This window comes from Pongo pygmaeus, chromosome X (genome assembly GCF_028885625.2).
Source record: "Pongo pygmaeus isolate AG05252 chromosome X, NHGRI_mPonPyg2-v2.0_pri, whole genome shotgun sequence".
Classification (NCBI taxonomy): domain Eukaryota; kingdom Metazoa; phylum Chordata; class Mammalia; order Primates; family Hominidae; genus Pongo; species Pongo pygmaeus.
The window spans coordinates 155,085,024-155,109,399 of NC_072396.2; positions in this window are offsets into that span (position 1 = coordinate 155,085,024).

Genomic DNA, 24,376 nt, shown 5'->3' on the forward strand with positions numbered 1-24,376 from the left:
CGGCTGCAGTGAGCCGTGATCATACCACTGCACTGCAGCCTGGGTAACAGAGCAAGACCCTGTCTCAAAAAAAAAAAAAAAAAAGTGGAATGGATAGACACATTGTGGCATATTCACATACAAATCTCATAAACATAATATTGAGTAAAAGAAGCTGGACATAAAAAGGGAAGTTCTGGCTGGGCGCGGTGGCTCACGCCTGTAATCCCAGCACTTTGGGAGGCTGAGGCACGTGGATCACGAGGTCAGGAGATCAAGACCATCCTGGCTAACACAGTGAAACCCCGTCTCTACTGAAAATACAAAAAAATTAGCCAGGCGTGGTGGCGGGCGCCTGTAGTCCCAGCTACTCGGGAGGCTGAGGCAGGAGAATGGCGTGAACCCGAGAGGCGGAGCTTGCAGTGAGCCGAGATCACTCCACTGCATTCCAGCCTGGGCGACAAAGCGAGACTCCGTCTCAAAAAAAAAGGGGTGGAGGGGGGGAAATTCTGTCTGATTCTGATTCCATCTATGTAAAATATAAAAATAAAACCAGTAGAAATCAGGATAGTGGTTATTATTGTGGGGCAATAGTGACTATGAAGAGCACTCTGGGGGTCTCTGGAGAGTGCTAGTTTTCTGTTTGGTGATCTGGGTTCTGGTTACAGTGTGTTCACATTGTGGAATTCATCAACTTGTGTGTGCATGATCTGGGCACTTCCTTGCATATAACACTTCAATAAAACAATTTCCCAAATTGCAAAGAACACATGTACACACACACACACACATATCTAGAAACTAGCAAAGGCAGAGTCCCTGAGGTTGCCTTTCAATTGCTAACATCCAATATGGTGTCTCTTCTCCTTCCTTCCCTCCTCTAGCCCTCATTCATTTATGTAGCTAGTTGAGTTGTGGTTAGGCCAAAGTTTTAAATGTATCGTTTTTCAGGACAAGCCAACTCCAGCATCTGAGAATGCCTAGGCTTCTTGCTCTATGCACCTTGACTCCTGGGGCCTGACTGCACTTTGGCAATGCAGTAGCCTGGCTGGATGAGGGTTGTGGAGGACACTTGAACAAAAGCAGAAGTTTCATACTCACCTGCCTTGGCCTATTGATGGGCAGTGTGGGGGCAGGCATGGCTTTGTCATTACTGAGTGGGTGGCAGCTTGGGAGGGGAGACAGTTTTCCTTGATGAGTCAGTTGAGATACAAACAGGGCACTTGGTGTTGATGAAAATAAAAAGCCTTCTTCCCTGCCTGTTATAAAGGTTCAGCGGGTATGCTCCTTGATAAATGGTCACAGTAATGAAATTCACACTCTTTAATCACAAGGGCTATAACTTAATTAAAAACACATCGAGGATTGATTTGGGTTGGAGAGTTCTCCTGGTTCCTTGGCTTTATTAAATTCGCTGTTTCTTTGCTCAGCCTCATCTGACATGCTTATGTACAGAAGTCAATGGCTGAGGAGCTGTCACTGTCCTAAAGGGATGAACCTAGCTTTGGGGCCCTGAGCAGACCAGGTTGAAGGGAGATAGGGGCCAGGGTACCCAAAAAGGGGGCCCAGACCTGCAGCCCTTCTGTGCTTTTGCCTGCAGCATCACCAGGCTGACTATAAGGAGTCCTCACTGTTCTGAGTTTAAGTTGGGGCTCTCCTTGAGCCAACTGACTCAGGTCTCTCAGGGGAGATCTGATGTTGGGGCAGCCTGGCTGGGAGAGAAGTCCTAGTGAGACCACCAGCACCACCGGGCACATAGCAGAAGCTCAGGAATTACTGGGTAATTGAAAAAAGCAGTAACAATAGCTTCCATTCATCTCATTGAGTGCCCACGGCTGACTTGTGAGATAGAAACTGTTGTTGTCCCCATTTTACATATGTGGAAAGCAAGGAAGAAGAATGTGGCGTTAAATGAATTACCCAGAGGGCTGTGGGATGTGAGGGCCTTGGCAGACACCATGCATGCATCGCTCCTCCTCCACCCACACACACATAGATGTACTTCCATCATGTCTGCGTCTGTGCAGATATACCCAGACACAGACACACGGAGAGACATCCATCTGCACCAATAACATATGCAAACGTATTCCTGTGCATACACAGCAGATATGCACACACATCCACATACTCGACTTTACTCCAAACACACGTGCATGCACATACACACACACACTCTGAAATATCTACACCTTCACACACCCAAATATACATACATACACATTTGTAGCCATGTAGATACACCTGGATGCAGGCACACATCCACAGACCCATACCTATACACACTCCCCCAATGCCCTCCCTACAGCCACACTTGTGCAGTTACACCCACTCACAGACATACAATCAAATACCCATACACATCCACACCCCCATTTACATACAAAAACATCCTCACCTGTGCAGATGCACTCAGCTATGAACACACATCTACACACATACACATATCTGCATCTGACACACTCATAGATGTACACCCATGAAGATATACCTGATAGAGACACACATCCATATGCCATACACATCCAAATCACATACATACATACACAGACACATAGATGTATCTCATCTGCACATCCACATCCACGCAGATACATCCAGATGTAAACACACATCTGCACATCCATGCACATATACATATACCTACACACACATGCACGTACATTCACATCTATGCAGACAACACCCAGACACAGACACAAATCCACACAACCATGTATACCTGCATCCCCCAAACACACACACACTCTCATATACATATACATACATACACCTAAACATATATGCACCTTTGCAGATGAACCTAGTTATAGATACAAATTCACACATCCATTGATGTCCATACTTTCTGCATACAAATACACATGTATCTATATACATAGCTGTGTATACACCTACACACACACACGAACATGCACATATATTTTATACACACAAACACACCCCCAGGCACGTATACCCATGTATACACGTACATCCATATTCACACATGAACACACACATAAACACACCAACATGCACATAAACAAATATACACACCCACACATATATACGTGCACACATAATATATGCACACGTACATGTGGATACACTCACAGATATACATACATACACATGTATACATGCAACATACACATATACATACACACAAATACATGGCATGTAGGAGTGTATGTATACATATCCCAATGTTATATACACATAGTCACACCTACACACCCAGACACACATGCATAATGGACACCTATGTACACTCATGGACATGTACACACTCACACTCATTCATCCCAGAGGCCATCTGTCAAAGTCAAGCTCAATGAGCCCTTTCCAGAAATCAGTGCCTGAGGGACAGTCCTAAGGAGCCAGGTCTAATTAGCATAATACGAATGTCCCCACCCACCTCAACCCTGGAAACCTTGCTGCCAGCACAGCCAGCCAGTTGGGGAACTCTCCTTCCTCTCTTGAGAAAGCAGTGAGGTCAGTGGCTCCTTCAGCTACACAACATACCTGCTGCACCAGTGCTGCCTCCTGCACCAGTGCTGCCTCCTGCAGGAGAACCCATGCCTCTGTTGTGGGGCCCTGCGAGGTTTCCTGGATCAATGGCAGCAAATATTGTAAATCAGAAGGCAATGCAGGAGAGGACAATGGGGTTGCAGTCATACAGGGCCTGGTGGCCTTGCTAGGGAGCTGGGCCTTTGTGCTCAGGGCCACCAAATTGTTTGAAGGAGGGGAGCGACGTGGTCAGATTTGTGTTTGCAAAGGGTTTCTCTGGCTGCCACGTGGACAATGGTGGGAGACATGCAGTTTGGAGGCAGAGGGTCCAGGGAGGAGATTGGCACAGCTATCCAGGGAGGAGCAGAGGGGGCTTAGGCCAGTGTGGGGGAGGGAGGTGGAGCAACCAACAGTGAGCTGGCAGAGTCTGGCCAGGACTAAGGTCACGGGTTGGATGGGGGCATGAGGGAGAGAAAAGGAGGGGCAAAACATGACATCCAGATTTCTGGGGTAGGGGACTGGCAGGGCTATAGAGGTGGACAGGGACCAGACCAGGCAGGCTCCATGGGCCACAGGAGGGAACTAGGGCTTTATCTGGGGGCCATAAGAAGCTATTGAAAGGCTGGAAGCATAGGAAAAAAAAATGTATTGTGCTTATGAGTATCAGGTTACTGGGAGGGGCCAGATGGATGATCTGGAAAGGTGAACAGGACCCTCAGGAACAATTTGCACCGGGTAGAGGGAGGCATGTCGCTATCAAACCAGAGCAGGTAGAGTCAGCCCTTGCTCAGCACCTCCAGGCAGTTCACCAGGACTGCAAAGGTGAGGTTGTCCCTGTCAAACTCTGCCTGGAGGCCAGAAGTCCAAAACCAAAATGTCAGTGGGGGGAGTTCCTTCTGAGAGCTGTGAGAGAATCAGTTCCAGGCCTCTCTCCTACCCTCTCGCAGCTTCAAGTGTTTCTTTGCGTGGAGATGGCATTCTCCCTGTGTCTCCACATCATCTTCCCTCTATGTTTGCCTGTCTCTCTGTCTAAATGTCCCCTTTTTATGAAGACATCAGTCATATTAGATTAGGGCCCACCCTAATGGCCCATTTTAACTTGTTCATCTGCAAAGACTATTTTCAAATGAGGTCACATTCACAGGTTCTGGGGTTAGAATTTTAAGATCTTTTGGGGGAACACAATTCCAATCATAATGTTCATCTAGGCTTAGCTATGAGCAGGAGTTCACAGGACCCCTCCTGGGTCAGGGCAGCAGCTATGGAAGGAAAGCAAACTACTCAGTGCAGGCCGGGCCTGGGCGAGACAGGACCCCAGGTCCTAGAACAATACTCTGCCTGGGGCAGACATTCATTCTAAGATCTGGGATACCAGTGAAGGGCAGGCCTCAGATAAGGAGAGAGAGCTGCCCCAGGAGAGTAGGGAGGGGGTCACAGAGGCTGCCCAAGGGTGCAGAGGCAGAAAGACTTAGTGTTAGTCACCCTGCCTGGACAAGAAGAGGTGCAGGCAGTGCCTAGTTAGTGTACAGACAGCCTTGGCCAAGCGTTGGGGAGCAGGGGCTCACTGTGCCCCAGGGTGGGGGACACAGCAGGAGCAAGGGCTGAAGCAGTGGCAGTAGCAGCACTGAGAGTGAGGCATGCAGAAGTATTTCTGACTTCCCAGCTCTGAAGCCTGAGAGATCCCTATTTCAGGGATCCAGGTACCTGGTCCCAGGTAATCTCAGTGATCTGACGCTCCCTCTCTGAGCCTTTTTCAGAAGGGATATAGGGCACTTGTGCTAGGGATGGGCATTTGTAGGTCTGTAAGCTAAGGGATCCAACGGGTGGAAGCTCAAGTGGTACGGAAACAGAGGAGTGGAGCCCAACACGGATGGCATGTGGGAGCATGCATGCTTGTACATGACTGTGTGTGCCCATGTACATGTGTGTGAGTGGGTGTGCCTCTGGGTGCACTTGTCTGTGTGTGCATCATTGTTTACAGGGGTTTCTTGTGCCTGTGCACATGGTAGGAGGGAGGCACAGGTGGTCAAACGAGGTTTGCCAGGGAAACTGCTACCTGAGCTGTAACTAAGCTTGATTTAAACCTATCATAAGAGTATTAGGTGGCCTACTGTGTCACCCCTCAGCCACCATAATCCATCTCCACCTGTCCCAGGCCTCAGCACCCCATCTTCTACAGACACATCTCTTCTGTTGCAGCTAGCAAGGGGCCTGCTGGGTCCCCTGACTGCCTGTGCATGTGCAGTTGCTAAGCTTTCACAGGCCACATTTCAGTCAGGCACACGCTAGAAGCTTACTTGTTATTTGTTTTATCACTCGTAATCCAGAAACAATCTAGCTGCTAAACAGCACATGCTCATTTGGTAACTGAGGTTACCTGGGACCAACTGAGGCCTGGGGTCTAGGCTGGCTAGAAACTGCCAGCAATGGTGGGAACAGCTCTGATAGTGTGGGGCTTGCTTTCTCTGTAAAGAGGAAAACATCTGGGTGCATGCCTGTCAGCCCAGGCCTGGATGCAGACAGACAGAGTCAGAAAGAGACAGAGACAGATACAGAGGGAGAGAGGGCAAGAAGGAAAGTGAATTGGCATTAGTGAGCTTTTTGGATTTGGATCATGTGCTTTGCCTCTAGGTAAAAGTCCCTTATATGTTAGTGGTTAGGTGATACATACTACAGGGGCTGAGAGGCCACCCTTGGGTTGAAGTCCCTTCTCAGCCAGGGGCCTCTCTCTAGTTGTGGGACCTGGCTGCACCTGTCTTCCCCCCATAAATGGGGATGTAAGAGTTGGGCTGTCCAGCTCCCATGGCTGTTGGGAGGGCCAGATGCAATGCAGCCTGGAGAAGTGCTTTGGGAACTGCTGATCTCTGCCCAGATACAAGAGCTTTTTATTGATTGTAAAGGAAATTGAGATGTTGGAAAAATAAGCATGAAGCCCAAAGAAGCAAATATTCACAACAGTAGCAATTAGCATCTATACCTGCAGTCTACAACCTGACTCAGCTGTGCCCAGGAGCGTGGCCCCTTATGCGTCGTATATCTTCCAAGTAAATGAATCCTCAGGTACCATTTGCCTCAAACTTACTGTGTAGCCTGGAACCTCCTAAAGCAAGCTGGCTCCATTTTGAATTTCTGCCTCCAAAGTCCTTAAAACCTCAGCAGTATTTCCCTTCTTCCAATGACAATTTAAAAGTCCCAGCTGGGTGCGGTGGCTCACGCCTGTAATCCCAGCACTTTGGGAGGCCCAGGTGGGCGGATCACCTGAGGTCGGGAGTTCGAGACCAGCCTGACCAACATGGAGAAACCCTGTCTCTACTAAAAATACAAAATTAGCTGGGCCTGGTGGTGCATGACTGTAATCCCAGCTACTCGGGAGGCTGAGGCAGGAGAATCGCTTGAATCCGGGAGGTGGAGGTTGCGGTGAGCCAAGATCACACCATTGCACTCCAGCCTGGGCAACAAGAGTAAAACTCGGTCTCAGAAAAAAAAAAAAAAAAAAAAAAAAAGGTCCTTTACATTGCTCAAAAGTCTGGAGGGAGGCAGCCATTCTGAGTGCTTATCCTATTGCCTATGCTGAATTTAGCACAATTATATACAAGATCACTAACAAGCATGTGGCCCTCCTGCACCATTGCAAAGATCACATTGCTATCTCCATTTGAAAACATCTTATCACCCTTCAAACTGTTTATGTTTGATTGAAATGCTCCATGGGATTCTGCCTCTCTCTGTGTGTATATGCATGTATTTATGTGTGTGTTTATTACACACACAGACAGGTGGGAGAGGAAGAGATAGAGTTAGAGGTAGTTGTTCTGGTAGAAAGAATCATAATCCATCAGCAGGTAGAGCTCTCTTAGGCTGAAGCACTTTGAGAATGTCTTTGAAGGGTCCATGCTTTTCTTCCACACCTTCCATCCATCCCCTATACTGGCATCAGAAGTGGTAAGGATGAAGCCTCATGCTCATAGGGAATCAGGCTAGGCTCCTGGTGGTGAGATTGGTGGATAAAAAGCCAAAGGTCAGGGTAAGGGAGTGATCTTCCCCCACCCCCAAACTGGCACTCACAGATTCTGCCTTTTCTCTGCCCTTCCTCCAGGGAGTAGCACCCACACCCTTCCCTTTCCAATAGCCACTGGGAGACAGGCAGGAGGGAGGCTGATTGGCCCTTTTCCTTTATATCTCTGTGGCATATGTTCTACCTGGGACCCTTTCTCCTCCAGAGTCAGCATATATGAGTTGGATGTAAACACTTATATACAGGATTAGGCTTATTTTTAAAAATGTATTCTTAGAAAGGGATCAACTGTAAGGGACTATCACAGCCCTGCAGGGTTGAGGTCAATGGGTGAAGGGGCTCCCTAGCCCTTTCCTCTCCTTAATCGGGTTCCTTGAAGCAGAAGAAGACAGGAATGAAATGCAGAGAATAATAAGGGATGATAAGGCCAAAGGGTAAACAAAAAGAAGGAAGGCTTGACTTTCCATGGTCAGTAGCTAGGGATAAGGAGGTCCTGGGCAAGTCTGTCATCTGTGGGTTTCAGTTTGTCCATTTGTAACATGGGAGAGCTGGACTAGCTGGTCTCTAAGGATGGTTCTAGCTCTTAAATGCCTCGAATTGAAATATTGAGCAATTGGCAAGTGCCCAGGCCTCTGCTAGGCTATGCTGTTGGGGAAAAAAAGGGACAAGGAGACAAAGCCTGTTCTCTTGTTGCTGGCAATCCAGTTAGGAGGCAAAAACAGACAATGGCCAGGAAAGCCATTGGTGCTAAACCGTGGGACTGCACCAGTGTAGTCAGACCATTAAGATGTATTAGTCAGTTCTCACAATACAGATAAAGACTTACCTGAGACTGGGTAACTTATGAAGAAAAAGAGGTTTAATGGATTCACAATTCCACATGGCTGGAGAGGCCTCACAATCATGGCAGAAGGCGAAGAAGGAGCAAAGGCATGTCTTACATGGTGGCAGGCAAGAGAGTGTGTGCAGGGGAACTCCCCTTTATAAAACCATCAGCTCTCATGAGAGTTATTCACTATCACAAGGACAGGATTGGAGAAACCGCCCCCATGATTCAATTATCTTCACCTGGTCCCTCCCACGACACGTGGGGATTATGGGAACAACAATTTAAGATGAGATTTGAGTGGGGACACAAAACCTAACCATATTGAAGGGTGTGCTTCGTAAGATTAAACCTCATCAATTGCCCAGAAGAAGCTTAACTGGCTTGAGTAACAAGAGCAGTGGGAAGTTTCCCTGGGAGCTTTAGAATGAAGACAGAGGAATGTGGTGAATGGCCTAGACAACACTCATGTCAAAATTTAAATAGACCCATCTTTCCATAAGAGCTGATCTCTCCTCATGCCCCAGGTCAACAACTTGAGTTGAAAGTGACCTTATGATCTAAGGTGAATGAAAATATAGGAGATGGCCTGATAGGCAGAAGGGAGGCAGCTAGACAGCCTAGAGAGTTCCCATTGGTCTCCGTTGGTAAAAGCCCTCTGTCTATCCCCCTCAGTTTTTCCCCCAACCCCACTATCACACGTGCACAATAGCCCTACCAATTTCTTGATGCCTAGAACTTTTAAACAATAGAAAGATTTTCAGTCCATGGGGATATATTGTCTTAAAATAGTATTTCTCAAAGTGTGGTCACAGGGCTAGAATCTTCATCATCTGGAGACTTGTTAGGAATGCATACTCTCAGGCCCCACCCAAGACGTAATGAACCAGAAACTCTGGGGGCAGGTCCCAGCAATCTGTTTTTCACAAGCCTCTAAGAGATTCTAATGTATGAGAGCCACTGACAAAGTATCTCTCCCTCAGAAAAGCCAAGATGATAACCAAAATATGGACTATAGTGTAAGAGGCTCTCAGACCTCTCCTGTGAGCATGGTGTTATGGAGGAGAAGTATAGATACAGACATAAAGTACTGGGAAGGGAAGGGGGCACTTCATAACAGCTTCTTAGGCCTGGATTTGGGAACCTACTTAGGTGACATTGAAACCACAAGGTCTTTGAGAACATGAGTATGATCATAGGTCTCCATGAGCACACACTGTTATTCAGTTCCTAGGACATCCATTATCCTTTATTCTCCTCATATCCTTTATTCTCCACTGGGAGATGGGAATCATTTGACCCAATTTGCAGAAAACAGGCCCTGTCCTATGCTACCATGAGGGCTAAGTTTTGAGGGACTCTGTAGATGGAGAAGAAACCAACTGGCATAATCTACCTCCTGCCCACAATTGAGTCTTCATTGACATAACCATGACTGCAAGCATACACTCCATATCTGCTGTCTCCCTCTCCTAGAGTGTTCCCTAGGGCTTTGCAACCAGTCCCTGGCCCAAGGATGGTAAATACAAGGCACAGGTACTGCCATTCTCCCATCCCCTACCTATGTCAGATATCACTAATCAATCACAGTCTCCCCCTGAGCTTTGCCAGGACCTCAGAATCCTTTAAAGCTCAGTAGTCCCAGAAGTGGCCCAAGGAGTGATTATTGAATGAATGAATGAATGACTCTAAAACTGTACCTCTGAGCTTCCCTATTCCAATCTTTGGGAAATGCCTGATTCTTGACAGTATGTCTGTGAGGCAAATACTTCAGATTTCCGGTAGTATAATCTCTCATATTCAGGATTTAGGTTGGCATATATGCACCAATTAAATAGAGAGCTGCCAAATACTGCCACAGGGTCTGCATGCAGGCATCTCACTGCCAATTCCTTCAGGAGATCATAACGTATGCATATTTTGTGGACTCAAATAAGAGATTCACTTATTTCTGTAATGAGATTCCTTTACAGCTGGTTTGCAGAAGCCCCCATAAAGTCAGGGAAATGCACCATAGAAAATAAACTCCAGAAATTTCCAGGCTTGGCATATCTATGTATGTACATTTGGGGTTGAGTATGGCAAGAGGGTCATACATGTGGACTAAAAGGAAGGTTGATAAATGAGTGAGGGAGAATGTATTTAACCCCATTAACTTCATTCAGGTTTTTCTTAATGTCATATATATTGTCTTCATTCTGTAACTGCTGGTGGAAGATAGGGCCATAAACCATTCTGAGTACCAGGGAAAAGTCAGGCTTCAGTAAAAAAAATTGCCTGCAGAATATAGGGATGGCTTTAAAGAAACAGAAAAGTGTGATTCATAAACAGGAAAAAACAAGCAGTAGAAATTGTTTTTAAAGGAACTTAGATGTTAGACATAGACATAATCTTCAAAGTAGCTATTAGAAATATGTCCAGATAACTAAAGGAAGCCATATTTAAAATGTTAAAAGAAAGTGTGAAAATTACCTGACAAATTAAGGATCTCAGTAAGGGCAAACAAATTAACAAGAAAAACTAAATGTAAATTCTTACTTTGAAGTACAATAACTGAAATAAATTCATTAGAGGATCTCAATAGCAGATTTGAGACAGCAGAAGAAAGAATTTGAAAATAGATCAATATTATCCAATTTTAAGAACAGAAAAACAAAAGATTGAAGAAAAATAGAGTCTCAAGAGATTTCTGTGTCATATTGGAGTTCCAGAAGGAGAGGAGAGAGAAAAGAGCAGAAAAATTATTGAAGAAATAATGACCAAAAATTTCCAAAATTTGATGAAAACCATTAATGTGAGCACAAAAGAAGCTCAACAAACCCTAAGTAGAATTATATTCTCTAATAACAAATTATCCAAAAGAGAAATTAAGAAAACAATCCAGTTTACAAATTAATATCGAAAAATAAAATATTTAGGAATAAACTTCAGCAAGGAGATGAGAGATTTCTAGACTAAAAACTACAAAATATAGATGAAAGTTATTAAAGCAGACACAAATGAATAAAAAGACATCCTATGTTCATGAATTAGAATAATTAATATTGTTAAAATGTCCATACCATGCAAAGTGATCTACAGGTTCAATGCTTTATCAAAATCCCTGGAGGATTTCTTACAGAGATAGAGAAAATAATTCTAAAATTCATATGGAAGCATGAAAAGCCCCAAATAGCCAAAAAAATCTTGAAAAAAAGGAACAAAGCTAAAGGCATCACACTTCTTGATTTCAAAGTATACTACAAAGCTACTGTAATTAAAACAGTATGGTGCCATTGGAAAGCCAGACATATTGACCAATGGAACAAAAAAGAGAGCCTAGAAATAAATACACACATATATGGTAAACTAATCTTTGACAAGATTGCCAAGAATACAGAATGGGGAAAGGATAGTCTCTTCAACAAATGGTGATGGGAAAACTGGATATCCACATATATAAGAAGAAAATTGGAGCCTATCTTACACTATATACAAAAATCAACTCAAAATGGATTAAACACTTAAGCATAAGACCTGAACTGTAAAACTCCTAGAAGAAATACAGGGGAAAAGCTTCATGACATCAGTCTTGGCAATGGCTTCATGGATATGACACCAAAGCCTAGGGAACAAAAGCAAAAAAGAAAAATGGAACTACACCAAACTGAAAGGCTTCTGGTCAGCAAAGGAAACAACGGAATGAAAAGACAACCTATCTAATAGGAGAAAATATTTTCATATATCATAAACCATATATCAGATAAGGAGTACATTTCCAAAATATATATGGAATGCCTACAATTCTGTAGCAAAAAAATCTAACAACCTGATTAAAAGACGGGCTGAAGACTTAAATAGACCATAAAATGTACAAATGGCCAACAGGTATATAAAAAGATGTTCAACACTACTAATCATCAGGGAAATGAAAATCAAAGTGTGTTAGACATTACTTCACACCTGTTTAGGATGGTTATTATTAAAAAAAAAAAAACAGCAAATGTTGCCAAGGATGTAGAAAAATTGGAACCTTTGTAGAATGTTGTTAGGCTTGCACAATGGTGCAGCCACTATGGAAAAAAGTATGGAGGTTCCTCAAAAACTAGAACTACCATATGATGCAGCAAACCCACTTCTGTGTATTTATCCAAGGGAATTAAAATCAGGACCTTGAAAACATATTACCAATCCCATGTTCATTGCAACACTATTCACAATAGCCAAGATGAGAAAACCACTTAAATGTCTATTAACGAATAAATGGCTTTAAAATGTTATACACACACACACACACACACACACACACACACACACAATGGAATGTTATTCAGCCTTACAGAAAGAAGGAAATCCTGCAACATGTGACATCATGGATAAACCATGAGGACATTATGCTCAGTGAAATAAGCAAAGAAGGACAAACTGCATGATTTCACTTATATGAAGTATCTAAAATAGTCAAACTCATAGAAGCAAAGAATAGAATGGTGGTTTCCAAGGGCTGGAGAAAGGGGGAAATGGGTAATTGCTAATCAACATGTATAAAATTTCAATCATGCAAAATTACTAAGTTCTAGATATTTATTGTATGTACAACACTATGACAATAGACAAAAATATTATATTGTACTTTTAAAAGCCTGTTAAGGGGGTAGATCTTGTGTTAAAGTGTTCTTAACAAAATGTTTAAAAAAGGAATACATGCATATACATATATAATTACATTAATAACAAACAAAATAGACTTTAAGGCAGAAAATATTACCAGAGACAAAGTGAAATATTTCATAATGATAAAAAGGTCAATACATCAGAAAGATGACAATTATAAGCAAATATGCACCCAACAACAAAGCTCAAAAATACATGAAATAAATTTTGAGAGAATCGAGAAAAGAAATAGATAATTTTACAATAGTAGCTGTAGATTTTCAACACCACAAACTCAATAACTGATGAATAACTAGACAGAAAATCAGCAAGAATATAGAAGACATGCAGAACTTATCAACCAAGTTGACCTGGTATTTATATATACAAACACTCTACCTAAGGACTACAGAATACATAGTCTTTTCAAGCCCACAAGAAAATTCTCCATGCCATATGTTGGGCCACAAAAGAAAACTCAATACATTAGGATAAAAGACTACACACTGGGTACAGTGTTCACTGCTCAGGTGATGGGTGCACCAAAATCTCAGGAATCACCACTAGAGAACCTATCCATGTAACCAAAAACTGCCTGTTCCCCAAAAACTATTTAAATAAAATAAAATAAAAAAGAAATATTGAAATCATACAAAGTATATTTTCTGACCACTGCAGAATTCAACTTTGAGATATACAACACCCTGGGAAAATCCACAAATATTATGAAATTAAACAGAAAACTCTTAAATAGCTCATGGATCAAAGAATTAATCACAGGGGAAACTTTTAAAAAATCATGTTAAATGAAAATGAAAATATAACCTAGAATTAATGGAATACTCCAAAAGCAGTGCTTAGAGGGAAATTTATTACCATAGATGCCTATATCAAAAAAAGCAGAAATTTCCCAAAAATTAACAACCTAAGCTTCCATTTCAAGAAAAGAGGGTAAACTATTAGTAAATTCAAAGCAAACAAAAGGAAATAATGAAGATTAGAACAGAAATCAATGAAATGGAAAAATAAAAACAAGAGAGAAAAATAAATGAAAACAAAAATTTGCTCTTTTAGGAGATCAGCAAAGCAGATAAGCTTAAATTAGAATAAGAAAATAGGAGAGAATACCCATACCATACAATTCATACAGAAATACAAAAACCCAGGATAATCAAAACAATTTTGAAAAGAAAGAGCAAAGCTTAAGGGCTTACATTATCTGATTTCAAAGATTAACTACAAGTGGATCATAGACCTAAATAACTAAAACTGTGAAACTTTTAAAAGAAAACAGGAGAAAAACTATATGACCTTGGGTTAGGCAGAGTTCCTACATGCAACACCAAAAATAAAAGCTTTAAAATGAAAAGTAAATAAATTGAACTTCATCAAATTTGAAAGTTCTACTCTTCAAAAGACACTGTTAAGAGAAGCAAAAACAAGCCATAAACTGGAAGAATGTATTTGCAAATCATATCTCTAAAAAGAGATTTGAACCTAAAATATTAAAAGAACTCTTACAAGCCCCTTTTCTCATCTTTCTTTTCTTCTTTTAGATTGATTTTTAAGAATTATTCCATTTTTCCTCTTTCCGCTACCCTGGTTAGTTGGTAGTAGGTTGGTGCAAAAGTAATCATGGTTTTTATCATAAAAAATAATGGCAAAACCCACGATTACTTTTGCACCAACCTAATACTTACATGCATATATTTTCACTAGTGGTTAACTTAGAGAAGGGTTTCTCAAATATTTTCATCTCTGGACCCCATTTACATCCTTATGGGCATTATATCTATTGACACTTAATATATCCAAGAGTAAAGCTGAAACAATTTAAAATATTGCAAAAATTTTCTCCCATTCTGTAGGTTGCCTGTTCACTCTGATGGTAGTTTCTTTTGCTGTGCAGAAGCTCTTTAGTTTAATTAGATCCCATTTGTCAATTTTGGCTTTTGTTGCCATTGCTTTTGGTGTTTTAGACATGAAGTCCTTGCAATCTACTCATCTGACAAAGGGTTAATATCCAGAATCTACAAAGAACTCAAACAAATTTACAAGAAAAAAACAAACAACCCCATCAACAAGTAGGGGAAGGATATGAACAGACACTTCTCAAAAGAAGACATTTATGCAGCCAAAAAACACATGAAAAAATGCTCATCATCACTGGCCATCAGAGAAATGCAAATCAAAACCACAATGAGATACCATCTCACACCAGTTGGAATGGTGATCATTAAAAAGTCAGGAAACAACAGGTGCTGGAGAGGATGTGGAGAAATAGGAACACTTTTACACTGTTGGTGGGACTGTAAACTAGTTCAACCCTTGTGGAAGACAGTGTGGCAATTCCTCAGGGATCTAGAACTAGAAATACCATTTGACCCAGCCATCCCATTACTGGGTATGTACCCAAAGGACTATAAATCATGCTGCTATAAAGACACATGCACACATATGTTTATTGCGGCACTATTCACAATAGCAAAGACTTGGAACCAACCCAAATGTCCAACAATGATAGACTGGATTAAGAAAATGTGGCACATATACACCATGGAATACTATGCAGCCATAAAAAAGGATGAGTTCATGTCCTTTGTAGGGACATGGATGAAGCTGGAAACCAACATTCTCAGCAAACTATCGCAAGGACAGAAAACCAAACAGCGCATGTTCTCACTCATAGGTGGGAATTGAACAATGAAAACACTTGGACACAGGAAGGGGAACATCACACACCGGGCCTGTTGTGGGGTGGGGCGAGGGGGGACGGAAAGCATTAGGAGATATACCTAATGTAAATGATGAGTTAATGGGTGCAGCACACCAACATGGCACATGTATACATATGTAACAAACCTGCCCGTTGTGCACATGTACCCTAGAACTCAAAGTATAATAAATATATATATATATTTAAAAAAACAAAAAATATTTATCAATTCATTTACAAATAATAAATCTGTTTGTGATGGTTACTTTTATGTGTCAACTTGACTGGGACACGAGGTGCCCAGATATTTGGTCAAACATTCTGAGTGTTTCTGTGGGGGTGTTTCTCGATGAGATTGACATTTAAATCAGTAGACTGAGCAAAGTAGGTTACCTTTCCCAATATTAGTGGGCCTCATATAATCAGATGAAAGCCTGAATAGAACAAAAAGGCTCAGTAAGAGGGAACTCCTGCTGCCCAACAACCTTCTAACTAGGACATGAGCTTTTTCCTGCCTTTAGATGGAAACTGAAGTATTGGTTCTTCCTGGATCTTGAGCCTACCAGACTTCAAACTGGAACTACACCATTGATTCTCCTGGTTCTCAGGCCTTTGAACTCTGGCTTGAACTGCACCATTGGCTTTCTTGGGTTTCCAGCTTGCCGACTCACCCTGCAGATCTTGGGACTTGTCGGCCTTCATAATTGCATAAACCAATTCCTTATAAAAAAAATCTCTATCTGTCTCTCTCTCTCTTTCTCTGTGTGTGTGTGTGTGTGTGTGTGTGTATACATACAAGGCCCAGAGGGAACGCAATGTATATACATATATACACACATACACATCCCATTGGTTTTGTTTATCTAGAGAACCCTGGCTAATACACAATTATGTGTCAAGACAGGTAACATTTTTTATGAAAAATAATTATATTCTTCTAAACAAAAAATGTAGTGAGGAGATTCACATTGTTTGACATTTTTGCAAAATTCTTCAATGTTTGGCTTCATAGAAAACAGCTGGATTTTTGTATCTGCTCCTTCATTCAATCTATTGTGATATCACATGTCATGTAGCCTCTGGAAAGCTCCACTGTATACTTGTGAGAGGAGAGTGCAAAAGGCAACTAACATCTCAGTGTAATTATGAAAATAGTTTTTATCTTTCAGACCCATTGAAAGTTCTCGAGGAAGGACCTCAGGGATCCTTAGACCATATTTGAGAACTGCTGCCCTAGAGATTACAGTCATCCTTGATTTCTCAAGGTCTAATGTTAATTTCTTTCCCAGGCAATGAGAAGACCTAAAATGCCTCAATTCCACTTCCCCTCTTCCCACTTACATGCTTTTGTGCTAGTGTATTTTAATTTTATCCATACTTTAAGACCCCCCACAATATATCATTCTTATTATTTTATACAGTCTGTGTTCATATTCATTTGCTCATAAATTTACACCTTTATCCTGCTTTTCTAGTTGTTTTTATTGAGAGGAATGACCCAAATTACCTAGTCCACCATTATCAGAAATAGAAATCAATGAAGTTTTTGGTTTATACATCCTTCAACCTGAAATGCTGTTTCTTACATTTACTATTTGTCAAAGTTATATCCTTCCAAGTCTTTTTATTCATTCTATATTAAAGAGAGATCTTTTTAGTGCCAGGCATTGTTCCAGAGCAGAACTGTTCAATGGAATTTTCTGAGATCATGGACATGACTTATATCTGCACTGTTCAACACGGTAGTCAACAAACAGCTCTTGGGCACTTGAAATGTGGCTAGAGCAACTGAGGAACTAAATTTTTAACTTTATTTAATTTTAATTAATTTAAGCTTAAATGGCCACATGTGACTAGTAGCCACTGTGTTGGGCAGCACAGTTTTAGACAATAGGTTGTGAGAATGGGCAAAATTGGCAAAAATTCTTGTTCTCATGGAAAAGACTCTAATATTGCTCCCCAGGCCCTTGCCTGTACAGTATAGAGGCTCAGTAAGTGTGGGTAAACTATTAGTAAATTGAATGTGTTGAATAGGTGCAGACTGCCAGAGGAAGTTTGATGGGGAGTGTTTGAATTATACACCCAGGAATATTGGGTAGAGCAGAGGAAAGAATGTGAGGCTTTGAAATTAAAGAGTCTGGGTTAGAATCCAGCCTCCGGCCACTTGCTAGCATTGTGACGACTTTGGGCTGGTTGCTGAACTTCTGTGAACTTTAGTTATTGCATTTGGGAAATGGGTTAATGATAACTGCCTTGCAAAATAAGTGTGAGAACTAAATGCCAGGGTGCATGAAATGTAGGGCTGGATACTCCAAAGGGACTCAATGCCTATTCCTCTTCCCCTCCCCCAAGCCCATGCTGTTACTTATGGCCTCTGTTGTTAGCTGGTGGGCCTTCCGTTGTACTTAAATCTCTATCTGCTCCCCCACACTCCCCACTAGCCTGCCACCAGAGTATGGACAAGGCACACATGCTTTCCCTCTTCCAGCCCACATCTTGGTGCCCAGGTCTGACACTGCCAAGAGCAGACATTCAGAGGCTAAAAACAAACTTTCCTCAGCCATCTGCCTCCTAGAAAGGAGGACCGGGTGCTCTATCTCTTATGCATACTTGTGTTATGCACTTAATGGGTGTGAGGTTTGGAGGTCCCACAGAAGGGAGGGCACAGCCGCTGACATGAAGTAATTTCAAACCAGCAGGGAGGTTGCCACATCACAGTACATTGTGTGGCAGCCACAGCCCAGGATTCCCTAACCTGGAAGTGCCTCAAAAGAAAGAGTCTGGGTTTGTTTCACTTCCTGCTGGATCGCCAGTGCAACACTTGGCAAAGGCAGGCAGGAGCTGGGGCTGTTCAACCTCGTTCCTATGTGGGAATGCACCTCAAAGATCAAGAAGCAGGGCTCTGGCAAGATCAAGGTTGCAGGAGGCCATTCCCAGCCTCCTCCTGCTCTTCAGCCCACTCCATGAGCAGTGCCTCTGGCAGCTATTGCCTCCACCATGCCCTTCTTCCACATTCAGCTGAAGGGCTTCCCCCTGGGAGCAAGACATACATACCCAGCCGTGGGCGTGGGGGCACGTATAACAGTCTGTACACCAATAAGCCAGATCCAGAGGGCTTTATGATCCTTTCATATGTGTTCCTTCAGTCTCATAGCCATTCTGCCAGGCAGAGGATATTAAACCTCCACATGAGGAAACTGAGGTTAAGCAAGGCTAAGCCCCTCACTCCAGATCACGGGGCTAGAAAGTGGTGGTGGAGGACTGGAATTTGAACACATGTTTGGCTGAGTCCTGAATAGTGCCTCAGTCATGGACTCCCATGGGACCACTTCCTTCCAATTTGCCGGGGTAGCTAAAGCCCCTGGGAGGACCCAGCAAGTGCCAACCAAATAGGCAAACATCTTGGTGATGCCTAAGGGAGGGAAGGTGCAGCAAGCTAGGTAGAAAGGTCTGAGAGCACCTAGCATCCATTTCTTCTTAGGTCAACACTGGTCACCAGAATTAGCCTTCCAGTTGCTTCCTCACGTGGAGGCTAAATAACTTTGTGGCTCTCCTCTCCAGCTGAAGAATGAGGATAGGGGCAGATCTAGCTGCGGTGTCCTGAGTGACTGCCTTGTCCAGGACAGGGCCCTCTCCCTGGCAAGGATATCCTGGGAGAGCAGAACTTCCTGTGTGATGAAGCCTTTTCCCTCTCCAGGGACACCCAGGCCCCAAAGCCTGTGAGTGCACAGGGCATGCACGAGGAGCATCTGGGGCTTTGGACTGAAGGCAAAGAGTCCATGGGAGGCTCCTCTCTCTCCCTGTCTCTGGTCCCAGCTTCCTTGTGCTTCCTCACTCTTCAGTGCAAACCTTAATTGAAATCAAGTTCTCTTCTTTTTATCAAGTGACGGAGCAACCTGGCTTTACAGCCACTCATTTGATTTGTACTGTAAATGTTTGTTTTAATGAGACCTGATGTGAAGTTGGAATTGATAAGGATGTAAGCTGACATTTGATTTATAAGGGCAGGGAGCAGGACACACTTGAAAAATAACTAATTGAGGCTACCAGGGACTGCTGGCTTGGTGTCTTGGCCTAGCTGCTGCGAGGCAGAGGTCAGACTAGCTCACGTGTAGTCCAAAGCCACTGAACAAGGGGCTATTTCTTGACAAGTGCCTGACACATTGCACTTCCACGAGGCTTCCCGCCTTCCAGCTGTGGAATAAGGAGTCTATTTGCACAGGAATTCAGCAAGCTGTGGGCCATTTCCACTGTCTCGTGTCTCCTCACAGAAGGTCTGTAGCATGGGCAAATTGGGATTTCTCTAAACAGGACAAAGCATTTCTTTGCCATCCTTGACTGTAATCAATCAAAGGGAAACAGGAAACTATTGTAAAGTGACAAATATCAATTTATGGATGTGGTATTGGTTTTGGAGATCAGACTCTCCGACTTCCTGACTTGGGGTTGTTCTGCACGTGAGTTGGTTTGCACTTCAGTGGCACCTGTTGATAGCTCAAAGTGTGTCTTGCCCATCTCTGATTTTGCAAACATCACCTCTGATGTGTGGACACTGAGCTGGCCGGGCCAGAAACCCGATATGATGCCAAATCCTTTTCACTTTTTGAGAGTCAGTGAAATCACTTTCCCAAAATGCAACTGTTACCTCTCTTGTCCCCATGTTGCTTCACATAACAACTTAGTATCTTTCATTGACCTAGACAAATGGCCTCAGGTATCTTAGGAGCTCCCTCTTGCCCTGGGCTGGGTGGGGAAGTGAATTCAGGTGGTGGCTTATGAACCTTCCTGACTTTTAACCCCAAGTCGGACCCCAAGCCTCCCCTTGGGTTGTCTATGAGTAGCCAGGAGGGGTGACAAGGCTCAGGTGTGCTCTTTGCTGTGCGATTCTCAGGAAGGTAGAGGCAGAGAATCAGGGTGAAACCAAAACCAGCCCCACCTGGGGCAGGAAGCAGGGGCCCACCATGTATGCGTGGGCACCAGGGCCAACCAGGAGAACCAAATATGCGCCTTTAACACAGAGGGGAAAACCAAGAGGGCAACTCAGTGTCATTCATTGCCAGTGGGAATTGGAAGGAGGAGAAGGTGACATAAACAGAGTGCCCCAGCTTATTTAGGTGTTAAATGTGGCAAACAGAGACATGGTCACTGAGATTTTCTTTTGCTTTTTCCTTCTACTTAAAATGCCAAAGAGATTATAAAAATGTGAAAAACAGGCAAACATAGTCAAGAACTAGTGTGCTTTATTTTGTCTAAGAAATGTATGTTCTCTTTTAGGTATTTGTCCCCAGGGTCCCCCAAGGTTTGTTACATTACATTGGTGGAGATTGTGGAACTGATTTGCACGGGACCTTCATGGCTGGGAGCCAGAGTGATGCCACCTCTGGAGCCACCCGTATTTCTGGGTGTCCCAATGGCATGTTCTTTTAGGGGGACAGGTTTAGGGGATGAGAGGCCATATGCATGTGAGTAGTGCTAGAATTTTCCAGAGGAAATAAGAATACCTTTCAAATTATTAGAATATTTGACTCTACAATCATTTTTCTCCATTTTCAATATCAACTTTGACAAGGAAGATTTGCTTATACTCTCACATAACTCAGCCTCAGTAAATTAGAACTGTCAAATTGACTGTCTCAGCACTATGCAGTTTGCTGTATTTTTGACACCTGTTCTGTGACAGGGAGGGGACTGTTGTGTGTAAATAGCTGGAAACACCAGTTATCAAGCAATAGATCAGTGCTGTCTTCTAGGTGGCATTTGGCTTTGTGGGTGGTGGGTTTCTTGAGGGTGCACAGGTTGGATCCTGGATTCTCCCTATTCGCCCTTACTGCCAGCCCCACCACCATCATCTCAGAGAACCCTCATGATCTCTTGTCTCTCCCCCTGCTCCAGCCTCCTCACTGGTTTCCTTCTGTCCAGACAGGCACTCTGAGAGCAAGGTTCCTTGAGCCCACATCTGACTGTAATTTCCCGCCTAGAACCCTTCCATTGCTTCCCACTGTTGAGGGGATAAAGGCCCAACCTCCCTGATCCAGTTCCCACCCACCCACCAGTCAGGACACACCCCCTACTTCCTCTATGTTAACTGCTGCAGGCACTGCCCTTGGCCACGGTCACTTACAGGGCTCATCCAACTGAGCACCCCTGTCACATGCATCCCAAGGGGTCACAAGAACTATGACCCTTCTCCATCTTGTTCTCCAGGGAGGGGACTCAATCTGATTCCAACAGGCCAGGAGCAAAGCTGGATGTCCTTCTCAGCTCAGAATTGCCCCGTATTTGTTATTACAATTGTGATCAGAGCCAAGTTAATTCCTTTCTCTGTGTCCCTGTTTCCTCATCTGTGGAATCAGAATACAGTAATAGTGTTTACTTATAGAGGTTGTTGCCCTCTCCTCTTCCTGGACTGTTTGGGTGGATAATTGCTAAGGCTCAGGGATTTTTTTTTCATTTACTTTATACTACATTTTTGTTAATTCTGCTTCTGCCTGTGCATGCAGTCAGAACTTCTTGTGTCACTGCAAATCTTTTTGATTCATCACATGCTGAAATGGACACTTTGTCATTTCACTACAGTCCCTTAGCAAGATAACTGGGTTTTTCCCACAACCCAGCAACTACTAGGGCCCTGGAAGGCCCATGGAAGGCCCTTTCTTCAAGATGTATGTGGTGGTCTGCTCCATGGGGGATGTGGCTGGGGCATCTAAGACTGAGGACAGTGCAGGCACATGTGTGACCAAGGCTTGCTCTCCTCCCCTTCCTGGCCCTCTGGTGCCCTTGACAGAGACTCATTTGGAAGACACTGGACTGAGCTCATGAGACAGACACAGCCTTCTTGGTATAACCCTCCAAAGCCAGGCTCAAGGTAAACTGCTGTTGGGTCTGTGGGATTTGGATCACTCTCTCCAATCTCAAATCTTACCTTCTCTGCTGACCACAGAGCATTCCTCCCCCTGCCGCTTGCTCTGCGCTTCTCTGGGGTGCCTGCTACCTTGTATTATTTCCCTTGGTCCAGTGGTGCTGAGCCAGCTCGGGTGGAAACTGCTGGCTTCCTAGGGGACACAGCATTGGAAATGGGGAGCCAGGGAACTCCAGGGGAAACTGCATTGGTGGAATATGTGTATGTAATAATACACACGCAAAAACATGCACAGAGGCGCACACACATGCTCATACACACAAACGCATGCATGCAGACACACGCCCACATGTGCACATACCCTCACGCCCATTCACTTTTACACTTGCACACATGCACATACACACATATGTACACAGGCACATGTGCTCACACCCCCAGCCAGCCTCATCTTTGCATTTCTGTGCTTTTGTGAGCTGGCAGCTGCTGCTCCCCTTATCCTCCAATCCAACATCCCCTGCCGTAGCACCCCAGCCCAGCTCCTCCAGTCTACAGGAGCTAATGGTTTCTTCTACCTCTTTGCAGGCCCAATCCCAAAGGGTCTGGCCTTGGGTGTGATTTATCTCTGCTTTCTTTGAGCATTGATATTGTTCTACCTCTGCCATCAAGCTGAGCCCCACTGGGCAGAATCAGGGAACTGCTTGAATGGTCTGATATCATCTCATAGCCTCACCAGTAACCTGGCCTTGTTGTTTCATCATTTGGTGCCACCTTTGAGCCTGAGTCGGGGGTGGCACTGCTGCCTAGGCAGTTGGCTGGAAATGGCAGGCTGCTCTTACACTCACTCCTGCCTGCTGAAGGAAGCCAAAAACAGAAACAGTTCAGCAATTCCTAAGCCATTGTGTCATTCTTGCAAATGTAGTCACCATGCCCATTTGAGCCCCCGACTCTTGGTCTTTTCCTTTTTGTAGCCTGGAAAAATATTTTGGTTTCCAAGGAAAACATTTTTCGTACTGCTGTCTTTGTGAAGCACATATAGGGTTGGTTTTTTTTTTTATTTGTTTGTTTTGTTTTGTTTTGATTAGTTTGTTCTAGCATTTTTTTTCTTTTTCTTTCTTTCTTTTTTTTTTTTTTTTTTGCAGCTTCATGGCAACATCCAACATCGTCCACTTTTCTGGGGCTTTGGGAGAGATGTCACTGGTGGCCTGGGAGTCATGAGAAGGACTGAGTCTGAATTCAGACTCTGCCATGTGCCATATGATCTCAGGCAAGCCAGTGAATGGACAGTACCCACCTTCAAGGCTCCTGGAGGATCGAGTCACATAATTTGGATGAAATCATGTTGCAAAACAGCAGTCACTACTCAGTTTCGGGTTGTCATTATCACTTATAATAATGCTTACTTGAGGTGAAGTGACTGTGTTTGGGGTCTGGCCTTTTGCGTCCCATCAAGATTAGCCTTCTGCTACACTCATGCAGAGAGGGTACGTTTTTGGTACCCTCTGTGGTCTTGAGTCAGGGTGGATGGATTTGGTTTGAGTGAGAAGTAGTAAGATGCTCAATGCAGTGTCTACCTGCTGGGAAGCAGCTGGTGAAGTTTCTCATTGGTGGTGCTGCTCCCTCTGTAAGGCACACCTGATACCCAGCCTATTTTCTGTAGGAGAAGAAGTCATTCTCCATATCCTCCTAATGATACAGGGAAACTAGGAAATAAGCTCTCTGGGACTGACCCAGGCACAGCTAACCCTACTTTCTTTGAAAAATAATCACTTCTTTCTGTGACATGAGTTTACACTGTTGCTAGAACGTTATGCCCATGTAATAGGACCTAAACCGTGGAAGAAGCACATTGAAATG